Source organism: Podarcis tiliguerta (assembly GCF_965153285.1).
Source record: "Podarcis tiliguerta genome assembly, chromosome: 3".
Taxonomy (NCBI): Eukaryota; Metazoa; Chordata; class Lepidosauria; order Squamata; family Lacertidae; genus Podarcis; species Podarcis tiliguerta.
This window is the reverse complement of record NC_139536.1, coordinates 5,825,576-5,846,578: the sequence shown is the minus strand read 5'-3', so window position 1 is coordinate 5,846,578 and position 21,003 is coordinate 5,825,576.

Here is a 21,003-nt window from a genome sequence, read left to right as displayed (position 1 = left end):
GAAAAAGAAAAATTAAAATCAATCATTGTGTCTTTACATTATTTAACTTTAGCCTGGGTCTGCGAGTTCCCCAAACCTTCCCACTCTGTATTCCAGATCTTAAATTCTGACAGTAAATTCTTTCCCTCTGGCTTATCTTTAGTTCAACTTAATCTTAATATCTTAACATAGTTACATTTCCATATATCTTAAAACATAGTTTTTCTTAGTCCTTAAATTTTTATGCTAATATTCTTATAAGTTCAGTCTAATGTCATCAAACATTCATTATCTTATAGTGTTTCTGTAGATAATCTTTGAACTTCCTCCAGTCTTCCTTCACCGTCTCTTCTCCCTGGTCTCTGATTCTGCCAGTCATTTCTGCTAATTCCATATAGTCGATAACCTTCATCTGCCATTCTTCCAGCGTGGGTAGTTCTTGTGTCTTCCAATACTGTGCAATGAGTATTCTTGCTGCTGTTGTCGCATACATAAAGAATGTCCTGTCCTTCACCTGAACCTGTTGGTTGACCATACCCAGGAGAAAGGCTTCTGGGTTCTTCCGGAATGTGTATTTAAACACTTTTTTCAGTTCATTATAGATCATCTCCCAGAAGACTTTAATCCTTGGGCACGTCCACCAAAGGTGAAAAAAGGTGCCTTCAGATTCTTTACATTTCCAACATTTATTATCGGGCATATGATACATTTTTGCTAGCTTGACTGGTGTCATGTACCATCTGTAAATCATTTTCATTATATTCTCTCTTAAGGCATTACATGCCGTAAATTTTGTTCCAGTGGTCCATAACCGTTCCCAGTCAGCTAGCATTATGTTATGACCAACATCTTGAGCCCACTTTATCATTACTGATTTCACTTCCTCATCCTGTGTGTTCCATTTCAGCAGCAAGTTATACATTCTTGACAATACCTTTGATTTGGGTTCTAACAGTTCTGTTTCCAATTTTGATTTTTCCACCTGGAAGCCAATTTTTCTATCCATTTTAAATGCCTCCATTATTTGGTGATAATGGAGCCAATCTCGGACTTTGCTTTTTAATTTATCAAAGCTCTGTAGTTTCAGTTTATCTCCATCTTGCTCTAAAATCTCCCAATATTTTGGCCAGTTGGCCTCCATATTGAGTTTCTTTAAAGCTTTTGCTTCCATTTGAGACAACCACCTTGGAGTTTTGTTTTCCAAAAGATCTTTATATCTAGTCCATACATTAAACAGTGCTTTCCTAACAATGTGAATTTTGAACATTCTATGCACTTTAACCTTGTCATACCATAGATATGCATGCCAACCAAACACATTATTGAATCCTTCTAAATCCAATATATCTGTATTTTCAAGAAGTAGCCATTCCTTAAGCCAGCAAAAAGCGGCTGCTTCATAGTAAAGTTTTAAGTCCGGCAGGGCAAAGCCCCCTCTTTCCTTTGCATCTGTTAATATTTTAAATTTTATTCTTGGCTTTTTGCCCTGCCAGACAAATCTAGATATGTCTTTCTGCCACTTCTTGAAACAGTCTGTTTTATCAATAATCTGCAATGTCTGGAATAAGAATAACATTCTTGGCAATACATTCATCTTTATCACTGCAATACGGCCTAGAAGTGAGAGTTTCAAATTAGACCATATATCCAGATCCTTTTTTATCTCCGTCGAACATTTATCATAATTGTCTTTAAATAAGTTTCCATTTTTAGCAGTCATAGTAATTCCCAGATATTTTACTTTTTTCACCACTGTCAAACCCGTCTCATTCTGAAACCTTTCTTTTTCAATTTCTGTTAATTTTTTTGTCAAAACCTTAGTTTTTGTCTTATTTAGTTTAAAACCTGCCAATTGACCAAATTCTTGAATCAGTTCTAAAACTTTTTTCACACTAGATTCTGGCTCCTGTAAAGTCAAAACCAGGTCATCTGCAAAAGCTCTTAATTTATACTGTTTGGCTCCGACCTGTATCCCTTTAACCAATTGGTCCTTTCTAATCATATTCAGCAACACCTCCAGGACTGATATAAAAAGCAAAGGGGAAATAGGGCAACCTTGTCGTGTTCCTTTTTCTATTCTGAACTCCTCAGTCAAAACATTATTAACAATTAGTTTAGCTTTTTGTTCAGAATAAATTGCTCCTATACCATTTTCAAATTCTTGGCCTACCCCCATGCCTTGAAGATTCTTCTTCATAAAACCCCAAGAAATATTGTCAAAGGCTTTCTCCGTGTCCACAAATATCAGAGCCGCTTTTGTATTTATATTTTCCTGTAAAAGTTCCAAAATGTCAATTATATTTCTCACGTTATCTGATAGATGTATTCTTTGCCTCATCATGGGGCAAAGTTCTCAACTCGAGTTAACTTTTCCAGGTTAGTGGAGTTTGTAACGAGAAACGTTTCTAACCTGAGGCGTTTGTAACTTGAAGTATGACTGTAGTAAAATTATTATTCATAATAAAACAGGATGTCCCTATTTTCATGGAAGAAATTTGGGAGGATTTCTTGAGAACAGCAAGGGACCCTATATGGAGAAAGCAATGGGGAGACTCCATCTGTTTCTCTTCTTCCAAGAATCACAACTATAATTCAGTGTCCCCAACTCTTCCCCCTTGTGTCCTGCCCTGAAGGCCACAGCCTGCTGGCCTCTCTTGCCCATCTGTGCTCTGGCTGGCCTGCTTCTCCTTTGATCTCCTAGTGTAGAGTTTGGAGGTGACTTCTAATCCTAAAGTCCAAGAGAGACAAGTGTGAGGAGGAGGAGGAGGAGGAAGATGTAAAACAGAGTGAAAGCTAAGGTGTATCAGCATAAACAACAAAGAGATTCAGAGGTCCGCTGAGAGTGGAGGAACCACATCATTCTAAGGGTGAATCTACACACAGGGGGAGAAATGTTGGGAAATCTACTGTTGAAAAGTGGAACTGTCATCTTTTCAACTTGGCATACAGCCAGTGTTCTCACCACCTCTGAAGCACATCTTTCATAGGATAAATCAAAATGTTATCAAAACAGTCCACCAGGACTCTGAGTATGTAGCTGATGAAATCCTGGAATGTTGCTGCTCCTGACTGGAATGCAAAGGGCATGACAAAATAGTTGAAGCTGCCATACCTGGTGGAAAATATAGTTTCCCACTCATCTCCCTCTCTGATTCAAATTGAGTTATACTCCCCACTCAAATCCAACTTCATGAAGACTTTCGCTGGCCTCATCCTTTCCAACAAATCCCCAATCTGTGGTAGAGGATAGTGGTTTGTCAACATTATTTTGTTCACCTTCCTATAGTCCAGACACATCCTCAATTCAGCAGTATTTCAACAACAACAACAACAACAATTTATTTATTACGGCCATAGGCCCATACAAGAAAAAACATAAATAACAACTTGTGCACGTGGGGGAAAAAGAAAGAAAGAAAAAAAAATAAAAAAAAAAATAGGGAAGGGAACAAAAAAAAGAAAAAAAACAGCCGCTAAAACACCACTATAACAATAAAATACTATAAGATAGAATGGCATCCTACGCCTTAATTAGCTTGTAGTGCTCCTTGGCGACGCTTTTGGGTAAGGACCGCGACCAGGAACCTAGCCACTTTCAGGGTCGTATGGGTATCCTTATCCTGCAAGATTTGGGCAAGGTGGAATGTTGGAGGGGTACCCGCTAGTTTCTGTATGATTGATCCCAGCAGATTTGCTCGTAACACATTGAACAAGGGGCAAGAAAACATAATGTGCTGGAGCGACTCCGGCGTCACCTTATCACATTCGCACATGGCGGGGACTTGGCCCTTTGAGAATCTATGTCTCAGGACATTGGAGGGAAAAACGTTAAACCTCGCTTTGGTGAAAGCCAGTCTATGGGCAACAGTCGAAAGGGAGGAGAGGTATGATGGAACGCAGTAAGTTAAAGTGATACCAATGCTCTGGGGCGAACAAACACCTCCCCCCAGCATATAATTTCGCTGTAAGTCGATGTCATCCAGTCTTTGGCGGATCAGACACATCCTCAATTCAGCAGTATTTCACTTTTTTATGAACAGCGCCACCTGGTTCCTTCGAATTTCTTGCCAGGTTCTCCTCCAGAAATTCCCTCAAAGCTGCCAGCTCTACGTCTGACATTGAATAGAGGTGACTTCTGGACCAATTATTGTAAACATGCAAACTAATCAATAGTTAATCATGACAAGCATCCGAAACTTTTCCAAATTGTATGTACAGGTTGATGATAAGTTCCTCTTTATTTGCATGCTTTATTTGCATGCAAATTTGTACACTTTATTTGCATGCTTAGATTCATAAGCAGTTTCATCCATTGTTTTTCTCAGTGGATAAGGGATCACTATAATTGTCCACCCTGAAGCTTTAATAGCTGCTGGGCATTTGCTCACTGTGCTTTTCTCCCCTCCACTTTGCTTGAACAGCTGAGGATTCGGTCCCATATATTCCAGGCAAAGTGTCCACATTCAGTTCAAAACACCTTCACTAAAAGATGACCCTTGTGGTCTCTTCCAACTATGATTCTATGATTCTAAAATAAATAAAAAAAGCATCTGAGGTTGCAGACTTTTGCTCTGGGTCTTTACATAGTAACTAGCAGCAGGGCTGAATGAACCCAGGTGGGAAAAGGCCTGTGAGCAGGGAGCAGAGCTTCCAGGACTCACAGCCAAGAAGGTCTCCAAGATGTTTAAGGTCGTTGCCTTGACAAAAGGACTGGCTGCACATCCCTGGCCCTCTCCTTCTGGTGGCCTTGCTGCCTTCCCTGGGACTCTGCTTGGCTTATGTGACTTAAGGAAAGTATTTGTGGAGTATGGTGGTTAATGGGTTAACCTCTGGAATGCCCTGTGCCTGGGAGGGACTTCTATGGGAAGGCATGCAATTCCTTTGTCTGTGTGCTTACTTTCACTTTTCTCAGAGAGGGAGAGCAAGAGGAGAAAGCAAGGATGTGTTCTAGCTCTGATGGAGTTTTCTGTATTTGGTTGTAAATACAGCAGTGTTTTGGAGTCTTTCCCTTCTCCTTCCACACGAAGGCAACCGCTGCTACTCTGCTATTCTGGCTTAGGTGAAGTTTTCCTAGAAGACTGCGCAGAGGGAAAAGCAGTGTTTTCAACCTAGAAGATGACCAAGTCCCCTTTCCCCTTCCTGACCCTGTTTCTGAAGCCCTTTCCCCTACCCCGTCCAGCAACACTCAAGGCTGCAATCCTCCCTTAATTTACCTGGGCGCATGCCCCATGGAAACCAACAGGAGTTCCTTCTGAGTGGGCCTGTTTTAGGACTGCACTTTAAGATGCCACAACCAGAGATGGCGCACCTGCCTAAACCACTCTCCATACAAATACTTTCCTTAAGTCATGTAACTAATGGAACAGGTAGCTGGTACTCACTGCTGTATGAAAATGACATTCTGTGTAATAAAAAGGTTGCATTAGAGATACGTTGTACTGCCAGTGGCTGTTTAATTAATGAAAAAGATGATCAAGACAACTGTAGATCTTGCAGGCTGTATAACCAACGTATATAATGACTATAATGAGTTTTGTTTTTGTTTTTTGATGTTTCTGAAGAAATAGAATGGTTGTAAGACACAGAAGGGAGGGAGGGAGGGAGGAGAAATGAGTTTGTACTGATGAGGTTTTTTCATAATGGAGGATATAAGTAAGGTTTAATGGAAAAGTCAAATGGATTTTAACAGTGGATAAATGTTATATTAAAGGAGGTTAAACTGGAATCAGATAAATTATCATTAACTTGTAAAGAAACCTATTGATCATCATAAACCTTTTCCAAGTTATATGAAATTAAGCTATTTTCTCAGTTCACTGGGTCCCTTAGCCTAAATCCAAGAAGGGATGTCCATTTAGGGTGGTAGCCTAAAGCTACTCAGATCAGAGGTTCCTCAAAATGATCTGTCCAGAAAATGCTGTGAAAAGGGGCAGGGCATGCGGAGGAGAGATGATCACCTGCTCTGGTCACTTGTTTGAATCTCATCTGCCAAGCTGAAGTTCCCTTCTGTAACAATTATACAATGGCGGAAAGCTCCCAATGTCAGTGAAGCCAGCAGGACACAAGAACGGGAGTTTGTCCCAGCCCAGGAGGAAACAGGAAGTTTATTTACCGGCTGGACAAACATCCCTTCTCATGTCTAAACATGTCCAATCTAGGAATGTTGTATTTGACTGCTTTGTTTATCACACCCCACATACCGCTTCTCAGGCAATACAACATGCACAAACAACTTTATACAACCACCCAGCTTGACACGTAGGTTCTGGAAACGCTCTTGGCAGGGGTTTCATCAGGATGTCAGCAGTCATCTCCTTGGTGTGGCATTAAGACAGTTCCACAAGTCCGTCCTGGATCATCTCACGTATATCATGGTACTTCACACCAATATGTTTTTTCCTCATGTGGAACTTCTCATTCTGTGTCAGCTTCAGGCAACTCTGATTGTCCTCTAGCAAGCTGACAGGTTCCTTTCTCACCAACCCAAAGTCCTTGATGAGTTGATCGAGCCAGGCTATCTCTCTGCATGCTTCTGTCGCTGCAATGTACTCTGATTCTGTGGAAGACAATGCTACACAGCTCTGTTTATAACTACCCCATACAACAGGTCCATCCCCAAACAGAAAAACAAATCCACCTGTGGATTTATAGTGAGCATTGTCCCCAGCCCAATCCGCATCAGTACAGTGGTGCCTCGCAAGACGAAATTAATTCGTTCTGCGAGTTTTTTCGTCTTGGGAATTTTTTCGTCTTGGCGGTTTTTTAAAAAAGGCGCAAGACGTTTCCGTCTTGAGAAGCAAGCCCATAGGGAAATCCATCTTGCGAAGCAAATCAGAAAACGAAAAACTCTTTTGTCTTGCGAGTTTTTCGTCTTGCGAGGCATTCGTCTTGTGAGGTACCACTGTATACCCAACCAACTTAGGGTTCCTGACAGCTGGCAACCTTAACTTACAATTCATGGTACCCTTCAAATACCACACCACCCTTTTTACACCTGCCCAATCATGCTCAGTGGGAGAATTCACTTTTCTACTAAAAATCCCCACAGCATTTGCTAAGCCAGGTCTACATGTGGTAACTAGATACAAGAGTTTACCAATTGCCGACCTGTATTCACTGTTGTCTGGCAACAGCTTTGAATCCTGCCGATTCTTCAAGAAGTTCGTGGTCATGGGTGTTGCAGCCGGGTGTGCATCTTGCATCTACATGCATTCAATCAGTTTGTGGATCTGTTTTGTCTGATTGAGAAGAAATGAGGCCTCTTCTTCTTAAAATATTTGACTATGTGGTTTTTTTGGGGGGGGTATTGATTTGCTTTTTATTCTTATTAGGTATTTTGTGGTATTACTGTATATCTTAATTTTATTTTGTGAACTGCCCTGAGACCACCAGTTATAAAGCAGCAGATTGATTAAATAAATAAATAAATAAATAAATAAATAAATAAATGGCTTAGTCATCCTCTAAGGTGGAAAGGAGAAGGCAAAGGACAGGTTGGCCAACTATTATTGAGAAAGGTGCCCTTCCTTCAGGTAACCACAAGGGTCCAGCAATGTGATGGGAACAGGTGAGGAGTGAGTTATTTACCTGAGGGATATATCCCCCTGGCACTGCCTATTCTCCTTATAAACATTTTGTTTGATCCAAGCTATCTCCCTGTGAAACATTAATGCAGCAGATATGAATGTTTGCGATCTGTAGTAGGGATCTTACTTCTGTGGAAACAGCTAAGACTACCAGATTTCAGCAATATCTTCCCACAAGCATGTGATTTTGGCAACATTCTCCTCCATGTCAGCCTAAGTCACAACATCCCAAAGAAATTACAATTATGGGAAGCATGGGTGCAGCCAAGATTTATTTTAGGGGGGCCTCTGAAGTTGTACCTCCGTTTCTTCCTCTTCTGAATGAACTTTCCTTTCACTTGTGGACCATGGTATGTGTTCTCATGCTACACAGGATTTGGCCTGTCACAAACTGATTGTATCTGCCTCCCGTTCATTTGTCCTGCTGTCTTCACTGACATTGGGAGCTGTCCTCCACGGTATAATTGTTGCAGAAGGGAACTTCAGCTTGGTGAATGAGAATCAAACAAGTGTCCAGAGGAAAGTATCATTTCTCCTCCCCACGCCCTGCCCCTCTTGTAGCATTTTTTGGATCGATCATTTTGAGGAACCTCTGATCTGAGAAGCTTTAGGCTACCACCCTAAGTGGACATCCCTTCTCGGATTTAGCCAAAGGGAGCCAGTGAACTGAGAAAATAGTTTCATTACGTAAAACTTGGAAAACTTTTATGTTGCCTGCTAAAACATGAACAACAGGTTTCTTTACAAGTTGATGGTCATTTATTTGATTCCAGTTTAACCTCCTTTAATATAGCATTTGTCTGCTATATCCATTTGAGATTTCCATTAAAATTTTATTATTTCATCCATTATGTAAAAACTGCATCGATACAACCTCATCTTTCCTCCCTCCCTCTTCCCTCCCTTCCGTGTCTTAGAGCCATTCTATTCCTTCAGAAACAGAATTAACCAAAACAAAACTCATTATACTCATTATGTAGGTTGATTATACAGCCTGCAAGATCTACAGTTGTCTTAATTAGGTTTTTCATTAATTAAACAACCACTGGCAGTACAACGTATCTCTAATGCAACCTTTTTATTACACAGAATGTCATTTTCATAGAGCAGTGAGTACCAGCTACCTGTTCCATTAGTTACACAAGGCATCAATTACTTAAGTGGTCCCTGAATACATCGCCCTGTGATTGCAAGATTAATTGGTTGCACAGCCAGTTGTTTTCATACCTTGTCAATTGCAAAAGACACCTATGGCAGAATCAGCCTAGGGCGGCACATCCCGTATTGCCCCAAATGGCAGCGATCTTGTCCAAAATCAGTGCTGCTGCTGCTGCTCCTCAACTGGCAGAAGCAGCAGGGCAGGAGGGGGCACCTATGGGCATTGTGGCTGGTTGGGGGCTTCTGCCACCTGAAGCAGCGTCCTCACCTGCTTCAAGGCTCTGGGATCAGCCTTGACTTGGTTGATTTGCTCTGTGAAGTTTTCCCAATTTTTCTTGGTCAAATTCTTCAATCACACTTTATTTGCATGCTTATATTAAAATGCAGTTTCATCTATTGTTTATCTCAATAGATAAGGGATCACCATAACTGTCCATCCTAAAACTTCACTAGCTGCTGGGCATTTGCTCAGTGTGATCTTCTCCCCTCCATCTTGTTTGAATAGCTGAGAATTAAAAGGTAAACGTAAAGGGACCCTGACAGTTAAGTCCACTCACTGGTCGAGGGAGCCGACGTTTGTCCGCAGACAGATTTTCTGGGTCATGTGGCCAGCATGACTAAGCTGCTTCTAGCAAGACCAGAGCAGTGCACAGAAACGCCATTTACCTTCCCGCCAGAGTGGTACCTCTTTATCTACTTGCACTTTGACGTGCTTTCGAACTGCTAGGTTGCCAGGAGCTGAGACCGAACAACGGGAGCTCACCCCGTAACGGGGGTTTGAACCACCGACGTTTTGATTGGCAAGCCCAAGGCTCAGTGGTTTAGACCACAGTGCCAACCATGTCCCTTAGCTGAGCATTAGGTCCATGCAAAGTGTCTCATATTCAGTCCCACATGAAAGCACCAGGCCTGAGCATGAAAGCTCAAATGAAACCTCAAAGCAGAGAAGGTTAACCTTTTCGGCCTTTGGATGTTTCTGATCTGGAGATCCCATCACCCCGATCTTTAGTCACAAATAATAGCAACTCCATGGAGCGCAGGACAGAAGAGTGAATTGGCTTCAGAAACAGGATTGGGAAGGAGAAAGGGGGCTTAGTCATATTCTAGGGTGGAAAGGAGAAAGGAAAGGACAGGCTGGCCAGTTATGATGGGGTGCAGAGTGGAACATGGCAGGTGGAGCAAGCAGAAAAGCAGAGCCCCTCCTGTTTGAAAATATTTTTGTAAGTTGCTTTGAGTCTAGTTAGAAAAAGGTGTTTGAGAAAAAGGATGATGATGATGATTGCAAGAATGAAAAGAAGAACAAGGGTGCATGTGAAGATCGCCTTTCCTTCAAGTAAGCAAAGAGTCCATCATTTCACCTTTGAAATCTCCTTGCCCTGCATGTCCCACTCAACCTCTTCAATCAGTGGACTTGAATCTCTTTTTTCTGGAAGAACTGTTTGAAGCTATTACTACTACCAGTGCTATTTCCGGGGGGGATGCAGGGGTCCGCATACCCCTAAACATTTTGTGAATCTAAGTTTGGCCAGATTGAGGAGCAGTATTTCAACATGAGTAGGAAAATGAGAGTAACCCTAAACATTTTTTTGGGGGGGGGAGCACTGACAGCTACTAAGAATAATTGTTGTGGGAAGCAAGCGTGGGAAAAGTGCCCTTCCTTCAGGTAACCACAAGGGTCCAGCAATGTGGTGGGGACAGGTGAGTGGTGAGTCATTTACCTGAGGGATACATCCCCCTAGCACTGCCTATGTGGGGCATTGCATCCTCCTCATAAATGTTTGTTTTGATTCAAGCTATCTCACTCTGAAACATGAATACAGCACACCTGAAAGTTTGTGATCTTACTTCTGTGGAAAGTGCTATGACTGACCGAATGCAGGAATGCCGTTCCAGAGGCACGTGATTTTGGCAACGTTCTCTTCCACGTCAGCCTAAATCACAACGTCCCAAAGAAATTACATTTATGGGAAGCCCAGCCCTCTCTTGGCAAGCTTTGGGGCTCCATTTGGCTTAAAAGCTGGCTTTGCCTGGCTTTGCCACCACAATTCATCCTGAGCCATGAAGATCCTTCACCTGTGCTTGGCAGTTCTCTCTTTGCTGCTCCTGGCTTCCCCAGGTAAGGGATGGAGAGGAAGAAGACAGAGGGACACCTGCCAGCCTATTATGGGGTGGAAGAGGGAGAGGAGTACAGTTGCTGTTCTGTGGCCTTGCAAAGGAAGCTCACTTTTCTTGCTAGAGACATTTCTTTAGTGGTAAATTTTGCATAAAAATGTATATATCAGAAAAATTCCCTACAAGGGTGCATCTATTAGGGGATATATGCACTGTGTTGCTGAATTTCCCCCATTATGCCCATAATTGCTATGCAATTTTCCCTTTTAAAACCTATATTTTCATGCTATTGAAATTACACTTTTTCATGTACATTTTTTAAACACATTACTTGGAGGGACAGCTGCCTTTGAGAGGACGGCTGTGCTTTGATGTTCACATGTTGACTTCATTATGGCAGAGTAATATAAGGAAAAAGGGACGTGGGAGGCCCTGTGGTTTAAACCACTGAGCCTCTTGGGCTTGCCTATCAGACAGTCGGTGGTTTGAGTCCCCGTGACAGGGAGAGCTCCCGTTGCTCGGTCCCTGCTCCTGCCAACCTAGCAATTCGAAAGCACACCAAAGTGCAAGTAGATAAATAGGTACCGCTCTGGTGGGAAGGTAAATGGCATTTCTGTGTGCTGCTCTGGTTCGCCAGGAACAGCTTAGTCATGCTGACCACGTGACCCAGAAGCTGTCTGCAGACAAACACCGGCTCCCTCAGCCTGTAAAGCGGGATGAGTGCCGCAACCCCAGAGTTGTCTGCAACTGGACTTAACTGTCAAAACAGTCCTTTACCTTTTTTAAAGAAATATGGAAAATGGCATTGCATCTAAAACTGGTAAGGAAAAACAAAAGTAGCCTCTTCTTTTCTCAGTTTGGTTAGATTTTATGGAATTCTATGCAAATGTATGGAATATGTTTTAGAAAATAAAATTTTGATTTGTCTATTCCACAGGTCTGCCAATAAATTTGGGGTATAAAGTTTCTAATTAGTGGGGAATGTTTCTTGATGTAATATAGAGCCTTTTATTCTGGGTAGTCCTTGGGGCTCTGATGGCTTCAGTTACACACTTTAGTTTCTCTATAACGTATAAGCCATGTGTGCCTCACTTCTTGCTGTCGTGTTTCGTGGACTGACACCCTCCACTCATGAGCAAATATCTGGATAAGCACGTACAGCATTTCTTCCTGTGAATGTAGCAAGGGTGGTAAACACCAGTGGCCACTGGCAGGGGTGGGGGTGGGGGGTAGGAGTTGGGATGCCACAGCACCCAGAGCGTCACAGAGCCACTCCTGTTCAAAGGGCTGTGGAGTTGTCCCTCTCTTTCATCCTATTGTGATTTAACTTCCTTCTCCCCATTTATGTTTGTTTCTCTCTTTGCACAGGATCTGCACAGGGCTGGAAAGCTAGGCAATGCCTTAACAAAGGTGCTATTTGCCACCCTATGTATTGTCCCGATACTCATGAAAAGATTGGAGATTGTTTTCCTAGTTATCCCTGTTGCAGAAGGTAATTTCAGCTGACCAAATGAGAATTACACTCCCATTACCCTCTGGATTGATCATTTTAAGTACCCAATGCAGAGTCCCCTAAACTGATCATCCTTTGCCTGCAAGCTCAATTGCTCCATTGCAAAAATAAAAATAAAAATACCTATGCCAGAATCATCCCATTTTGCCGCTTGATGCAAAATGCTAATTGCTGCTTGGCCATTCTGCCGGCACGGCTCCTAAGCCCATCTACCTGCTCCTCCTGCCATGGCCTGATCTGCCGCTGACACACACCATACCCTGTTGGTTGCAGGCAAAGAAGCGGCACTACCATTGTTGCCCATTTTAAGCAAGATGGTGCCGAGTTCTTTCCCCACAGGCAGAACCAGCAATGTAGGAGGGGCACCAATGGGTTTGTTGTCTGAGGGGCTTCTGCCAGCAGAAGCAGGGTCCTCACCTGCCTCATGGCTGGTCCAGCTGTCTTTGGCCCCTTTGCCCTGTGAGCTTATGCCAGTTCGCCGTTGAAAAATCCCTAAACCACACCGTATGGGCACATTTAATTTGTTGTGCAGCTTCATCCATTATTTATCTCAGTGCCTAAGGGATGTCTAGTCTGCAGCTTTAACAGATGCTGGGCACTTACTCTGTGTGGTGTTCTGCCCCCCACCATTTAAGATTACCTCAGTTTCACATGCCATACATTCCATGCAAATCTCCCACTTTCAATTCCAAGCAGCTTCATTCTTATTTTATATTTTAAAGAAAGAACCTGAGGCAGTAGACTTTTGTCTAGGGTCCAGGCAAAGAAATTAGCAACTGGACTGAAAGAACCCCAGGGTGCCAGTTCTCCCGTGTTTCTCAAAACATTGTCACAAAATTATGAGCAAGCTTCCTGTTTTCCCAGAACTCTTTCTCAGGGCCACATAGACAACAAATCCCTGCCATGCATAACATCCAGTCTGCAGGAGAATATTGGAGACCTTGCAAGCTCCCTCACTATTTTGTGACATATTTAATTGTACCTAGAAAAGGAAGTCCCCCAGGGGTAGGGGTGTCTGAGAGACTTCATTTAATTCTCATCGAAAGGTGAATCTTTGTAATTCATAGTTTCTGGAAATGAAAAACTGAAACAGACCTATCCCTACCCAATGGCTTATTATCATGAAATCTTTCTTGTGGTCCAACATGCCTTGCTTTGTATTTTCGTGTCTCAAACATGGTCACTTTGCTATGAAACTGAGTTAACTGTTGTTTTTTTCTTTCTGGTTTCTATGTTTTAGACGGGAGGAGTGATAGATGCCTTTGAAAAGTGGAAGATGCTCCCTCTCTTTGAGAGCCGCAGGATCCCGCTTGATCCCCAGCTACGGACTTCTTCTCCAAAGCATCCAGATTGAAAAAGCAACATTTTCAAGGCTTACATGAGCTTGTGTCTTGCAATAAAAGCAGATTCAAAAGCCCTTTTCCCTCTGATTTTCATTTCTAAGCATGAGTGCTATTGCTAGTTGTCAGGGAACTGCCATCGGCAGCACAAGAGGTGCCAAGGCTCTCTGAAGTAGAGAGAGACGTAACACCTGAAGAGGGAACCAGTAGGGGGCGAACAGGAATGTCAAGGGAAGGAGAGTCGGAGGAATGGCTCAGAGATGCTTCCAGCGAAAACAGTGGGGATGTCTCAGGTCCTCCTATAGGGACACCCGTTCCTCGCCGGAAACTGTCACGCAGAGAGTCCAGAAGACGTGTTTCCGTTAAGGAGCTTTTATGTTGGAAACGTTTCCGAAAGCAACCACTTTCGGATTCTGCTAGCGACTGACGCAGCCATGCTGGAGGGGCTCCGTCACAGGCAGAGGTTTGAGAAACTGTTCAAACTCTGAGGGATTTGCAGTTTACACACAAGCAGCTCTTCATCCCATCACAGCAATCCGAAAGTCACCGACAGCTAGCTTGTGCCAGGGAGAGGCATCATGAGCGAACCAGCCGGAACTGGAGGGGCAGCTGGAGGAGGTCCAAGCCTGGAAGAAAGGTACAGGACGTTGGAGATCCAGCTTGCCTTGCAGACGGCGAGGCTGGAAGAGAGGAGGGCTCAGGATGCAGAAAGGGGGAAGGAGAAAGCCACCCCACTCAACAGAAAGATGCCAGGATTGGTGCAGAAATTTGGGGGGGACCCCAGAAACTATCATGCCTTTAGGACAGAGATGCAATACGCTCTCAATCTGCAATTTGATGACTTCCCTGATGAGGAATCGCGAGTGGCTTTTGTAATTAGCCATCTCGAATCAGGGGCGAAGGACTGGGTTAGACCCTTGATGGCAGCAAATAATGAGATCCTAAAGGACACAAGGAAGTTTTTTCGTGCCATGGACCTGATGTTTTCCAGCGACATTGAGCAGGGAGGGGTGCGAAGGCAGTTAATGGCTTGCAGACAGGGAAACAGGACTGTCCGTGAGTACTGGACTGAGTTCACTATGCTGATTCATAGATTGGGGTGGGACTTGTCTTCTGAGCCCATTCAGATGCTTTTCGAAGAAGGTCTGTCTTCGTCCTTGAAAGATGAACTTTCCCGGACCCCCAGAGCGGAGTCTATGGACCAGCTGACTAAAGCCGCGCTGGCCATAGGGGCGCGCCAGGAAGCGAGGGCTTTGGAGAAGCGGGAGGGGAAAGGAGAACGTTGGAGGGAGCTCCGCATTCCAGACATTCCAGAGCAGCCTTTCCCGCCGGCAGAGCCGATGGAAGTGGGAACAGCGCGTGCGCGCGCAGTTTCAAACATCGGTGAAGGGCGGAAGAAGGAGGGAAAGGGCGGGAAGAAATGTTATCTCTGCCAACAGCCAGGACACTTTGCCAGAGTCTGTCCACGGAGAAAGGAATGGCAAGGCATGGCAGGAGCTGTTGGGGGAGAGGAGGAGGAAAGCACGGAGCAAGTAAAAGCCAACGCCTGGCTGCCGTCGGGGCACAGCAGCCAGGCTCAAAAGCAGTGAGAGTGCCCGCACCAGAACCTCCCAGACCTGCTCTAGTGATAGAGGTGTTGCTAGAGCTGCCAAACGGACATCCTCTACAGATCAAGGCCCTTCTGGATTCAGGCAGCTCCTGTAATTTCATGAGTAAGGAGTTCGCAGCTGAGCACCAGATACAAACACTCCCCTTAAGTAAACCCCTGCAGGTAACCACGATTGACGGCAGAGAGTTGTTGGGAGGAGAAGTGAACCAACAGACAGTCCCCATGACAATGAGGGTGGCAAGGCACACCGAGCGGATAGCGTTTAATGTGGCCACCTTGGGAGGAGCTCCCATAATTTTGGGGATGAGCTGGCTGGCACTACACGATCCTCTAGTGGGCTGGCACCAGAGGGTGGTCTCCTTTGGGTCAGCGCATTGCCTAGAACACTGCAAGCAGGGAAAGGATCCAGGGGGAGCCAAGCTCACCCTAGCTGGGATGGAGGTAATGAAGCAAGGGGAGGTGCCTCCGCAATATGCAGATCTGAGCAACGTATTTAGCGAAAGGGAAGCGGACAAACTGCCGCCGCATAGACCCTTTGACTGTCAAATCAACCTACTCCCTGGGGCTCAACTCCCAGTGGGCAAGCTGTACGCCATGTCAGACAGGGAGATGCAGGAGCTGAGGGAGTTCATTGACAAAAACCTGAAGAGGGGTTTCATCAGAGAGTCCCGAGCGGTGGGGGGCAGCCCAGTGTTTTTTGTGGACAAAAAAAACACAGATAAGCCGAGGCTTGTAGTGGACTTCAGATCCCTAAATGCCGTGTCGGAACCCCTGGCTTTTCCTATGCCCCGAATTGATGACATTCTGACCAGGGTAAGGAAGGGGAAGATTTTTACAAAACTGGACCTGCGGGGGGCGTACAATCTGATACGGATAAGGAAGGTGGATGAATGGAAGACCACCATGTTCACCCCTTTGGGAGCATTTGAATACCTCGTAATGCCCTTCGGTCTCCAAGCCGGCTCCGCATGTTTTCAAAGTTTTATCAACCACGTCTTGGGACCTTTGCTCTACAAGAATTGTGTGGCCTTTTTGGATGACGTGTTGGTGTATTCGGAAGATGAAGAACAGCATGTGAGGGACGTGAGAGAAGTGTTGGGCCGGCTGCAAGCCAATCAGCTGTGGGTGAAACTGGAGAAGTGCCAGTTTCATGCCAAGGAGGTGGAATTCCTGGGGTACCGCTTGTCAGACAAAGGATTGGCCATGGATCCAGGCAAGGTCCAGGCGGTGCTGGAATGGAAGACACCGAAGACCAAGAAGGATGTGCAAAGGTTCCTGGGGTTTGGGAACTTTTATCGGAAGTTCATCAAGAATTTTGCACACTTGACAGCGCCCATCACCGACTGCCTCAGTAGCAAGAAGAAATTTGTTTGGACGGCGGAGGCGGAGAGAGCTTTTGAAGAACTGAAAAGGGCTTTCGCTTCGGAAGAACAACTTCTGCATGTGGACCTACAGAAGCCCATGAGAGTGGAGACAGACGCGTCAGACAGAGCGGTGGGGGCGGTGCTTCTTCAGCCGGGAAGAAATACGTCGGAGTGGAGACCGTGTGCCTTTTTCTCGAGGAAGCTGAATAAGTCCGAGCGGAACTACACGGTGTATGACAGGGAACTACTCGCCATTCACGAAGCGTTCCGGAGGTGGAGACATTTATTGATTGGGGCACAACACAAGGTGCAAGTGTGCACCGACCACAAGAATTTGGAGTATTGGAGAACAGCTCGAGTACTCAACCAACGACAAGTGAGATGGGCACAGGAATTTTCCAAATTCCACTTCGAGATTTGTTATGTACCAGGCCCAGAGAACGTCAGGGCGGACGCTCTCTCACGCAAACCAGAGTACTTGGAGGGGGAGGGGGCAATCGAAGAAAGACATGTCATTCCTGAGGACCGCTGGGTGTGTGGGGCGGCGCTGGTGGGGAGACGAGAACTGGTAGAAGAAACGGAAAATGACGAATATGCCCAAAATAAGCTCAGAGGTCTCAGGGGAGAGGGTGAGAGCCCGGAGGGTTTTGAAGAAAGAAATGGGGCATTGTATTACAAAGGGGCACTGTATATACCAGAAGGTGAATTGAGAGGGAGGGTACTCAAGCAGTTGCATGATAGTCCCACGGCGGGACATTTTGGACAACACAAGACCATGTGGATGGTCACCAGGGAATTTTGGTGGCCCAAGGTGAGGGAAGATGTAAAGGAGTATGTAAGAGGGTGTGACCAATGCCAGAGGGCCAAGGGGGAAAGAAGGGCGCCGGCAGGGTTATTAGAACCACTACCCACGCCAGAACGGCCTTGGGAGGCGGTATCAATAGATTTTATGACGGATCTGCCCAAATCCAAAGGGAAAACGGCCATCATGGTAGTAGTGGACCTGTTGACTAAGATGTGCCACTTTGTAGCATGTTCACATGCAGTCACAGCGGAAGAAACAGCGAAGTTGTTTGTAGAACACATCTTCCGGCTGCATGGCGCCCCCTTGAGGGTTATCTCAGACCGCGGGAAACAATTTACTTCCAGGTTCTGGAGGAAGCTCATGAGCTTGCTGCACGTGGAAGTCAATTTCTCGACGGCCCGGCACCCTGAAACCAACGGGCAGGCGGAAAGAGCAAATAGCATCCTCCAACAATATCTGAGGTGTTATGTCAATGACAGAGAGAATGATTGGGTCGAAAAGCTGGCGCTGGCAGAATTTGCCTACAACAATGCGGAGCATGTATCCACAGGGATGAGCCCCTTTTTGGCCAATTACGGGTGTCACCCCAGGGCATTCCCGGGGGAGGGAGGCGAGAGATGGAGCGTCCCAGCGGCCGAACATTTTGTAGAAGAGATGGAAGCGATCCATCGTCAGCTTCAGCTCAACTTAGAAAGGGCCAAGGCACAATATAAGAAGCAGGCAGACAAGAACAGGAGGGAAGGTGAAACAGTAAGGGTGGGGGATCAGGTGTGGTTGTCCACCCAAGGGTTGCCGTTCAAAGGGGGTTGTAAGAAATTAAGACCCAAGAGATTGGGACCCTTTGAGGTCATTCAGCAGGTCAACCCAGTGGCTTTCAAACTCCGGTTACCCAACCACATGAAATTGCACCCAGTGTTCCACAGGTCGTTACTGTCACCGTACAAGGGGGGAGGTGAAGGGGAGTACAACAGGGGACCAGTCTTGGAAGAGAGGGAGAGCAGTAACCATGTAGCGGAAATCCTCGATTCCAGGTGGAAGGGCAATCAGGTGGAGTATTTAGTGGCGTGGGAAGGGGAACCGGAGTCGGAAAACACTTGGGTGACAGCAGAGGAGGTCAATGACGAGGTTTTAACAGAAACGTTCCACCAAAGATTCCCGAGGAAACCACAGCCGGCAGCAAGGTTTAGGAGGGAGTATTTCGGCACCACAGACGAGGAAGAGGAACTGGAAGGATTCGCGGAGTCGGAGTTGGAAGAAGGAACGGACTCAGACGACGAGGAGTACCGAGAGACTAGGAACCGCAACAAGTGGAGAAAGGTGTTCGAAACTTCAGACGATGAGGAAGGTTCTTTCCGGGGTTTTGCCTCCTCCCAACCCGAAGGGGAGGAGACGGGAGGGGGTGAAGGGGGCCCTGGAGGGGAGGTGGATGTCAGGGAACTGCCATCGGCAGCACAAGAGGTGCCAAGGCTCTCTGAAGTAGAGAGAGACGTAACACCTGAAGAGGGAACCAGTAGGGGGTGAACAGGAATGTCAAGGGAAGGAGAGTCGGAGGAATGGCTCAGAGATGCTTCCAGCGAAAACAGTGGGGATGTCTCAGGTCCTCCTATAGGGACACCCGTTCCTCGCCGGAAACTGTCACGCAGAGAGTCCAGAAGACGTGTTTCCGTTAAGGAGCTTTTATGTTGGAAACGTTTCCGAAAGCAACCACTTTCGGATTCTGCTAGCGACCGATGCAGCCATGCTGGAGGGGCTCCGTCACAGGCAGAGGTTTGAGAAACTGTTCAAACTCTGAGGGATTTGCAGTTTACACACAAGCAGCTCTTCATCCCATCACACTAGTGAAGCCAAAATGGCACCTTACGTCCATGAGAAGGAGGTGTCAGCAGGCATGGTTGTGGAGAGGCCCAAAACATCATTAGAAAGAAAGACTAAAAGGGGGTGAGGATCCCCCAAAACAGTCTAGTGAGGAGGACTGGGCCACAATGTGGAAAATAAAGAGTGACAAAATATGGCGGGTGGAACAATAGGGAGAAGAAATTCTGTTCAGTTTCCCTTTAAATGGTAACCAACCTGAGTGGCACTCTTTGAAAAAGTATGCCAATTGAAATATAGTCATCCTTCCAAATTCACAGGTCTCTGAATTTTGGGGTTATTACTCTGACCAGACCAGATCTGGAAGTTTCCTCTGATAGATTCTAGGCCCCTCCAGCCACAAGATTACAGGATGGGAAGTAGCCCAGGCTTTTACAGAAACTAGCTCCACAAAGCCCACTCATTACAGTATATTAGGCATAATTGCAGGCATATGTGACTACCAGGAAGAATTCTTCATCCTAGGATCCAAAACCAAAGTGTTCCAAAACTAAGGTGCGCTTTCCCATAGAAATTAATGCGAAATGGATCAATCCATTCCAGACTTTTAAAAACAACCCCTAAAACATCAATTTAACATGAATTTTACTATCTAATGAGACCATTGTTCCATAAAGTGAAAAAAATCAACAATGTACTGCAAACCCACAATCAATCTATCAATAGCTGAACTGGGTTCCAAACAGTCAGAAAAACAATTCCAAGAAAAGTGCCTCAAAAACAAAAAGGCAAAATAAATAGGAAAAAAAGAGCATAACACTCGTAATGCAAGCGTAATACTCAAAATGGAGCAAAACTCCAAGAGAGAGAAGTGTGAGGAGGGACTCTGCTTGGCTTACGTGACTTAAGGAAAGTATTTGTATGGAGAGTGGTTTAGGCAGGTGCGCCATCTCTGGTTGTGGCATCTTAAAGTGCAGTCCTAAAACAGGCCCACTCAGAAGGAACTCCTGTTGGTTTCCATGGGGCCTGCGCCCATGTAAATTAAAGGAGGATTGCAGCCTTGAGTGTTGCTGGACGGGGTAGGGGAAACGGCTTCAGAAACAGGGTCGGGAAGGGGAAAGGGGACTTGGTCATCTTCTAGGTTGAAAACACTGCTTTTCCCTCTGCGCAGTCTTCTAGGAAAACTTCACCTAAGCCAGAATAGCAGAGTAGCAGCGGTTGCCTTCGTGTGGAAGGAGAAGGGAAAGACTCCAAAACACTGCTGTATTTACAACCAAATACAGAAAACTCCATCAGAGCCAGAACACATCCTTGCTTTCTCCTCTTGCTCTCCCTCTCTGAGAAAAGTGAAAGTAAGCACACAGACAAAGGAATTGCATGCCTTCCCATAGAAGTCCCTCCCAGGCACAGGGCATTCCAGAGGTTAACCCATTAACCACCATACTCCACAAATACTTTCCTTAAGTCACATAAGCCAAGCAGAGTCCCAGGGAAGGCAGCAAGGCCACCAGAAGGAGAGGGCCAGGGATGTGCAGCCAGTCCTTTTGTCAAGGCAACGACCTTAAACATCTTGGGAGACCTTCTTGGCTGTGAGTCCTGGAAGCTCTGCTCCCTGCTCAAAGGCCTTTTCCCACCTGGGTTCATTCAGCCCAGCTGCTTGTTACTATGTAAAGACCCAGAGCAAATGTCTGCAACCTCATATGCTTCTTTTATTTATTTTAGAAT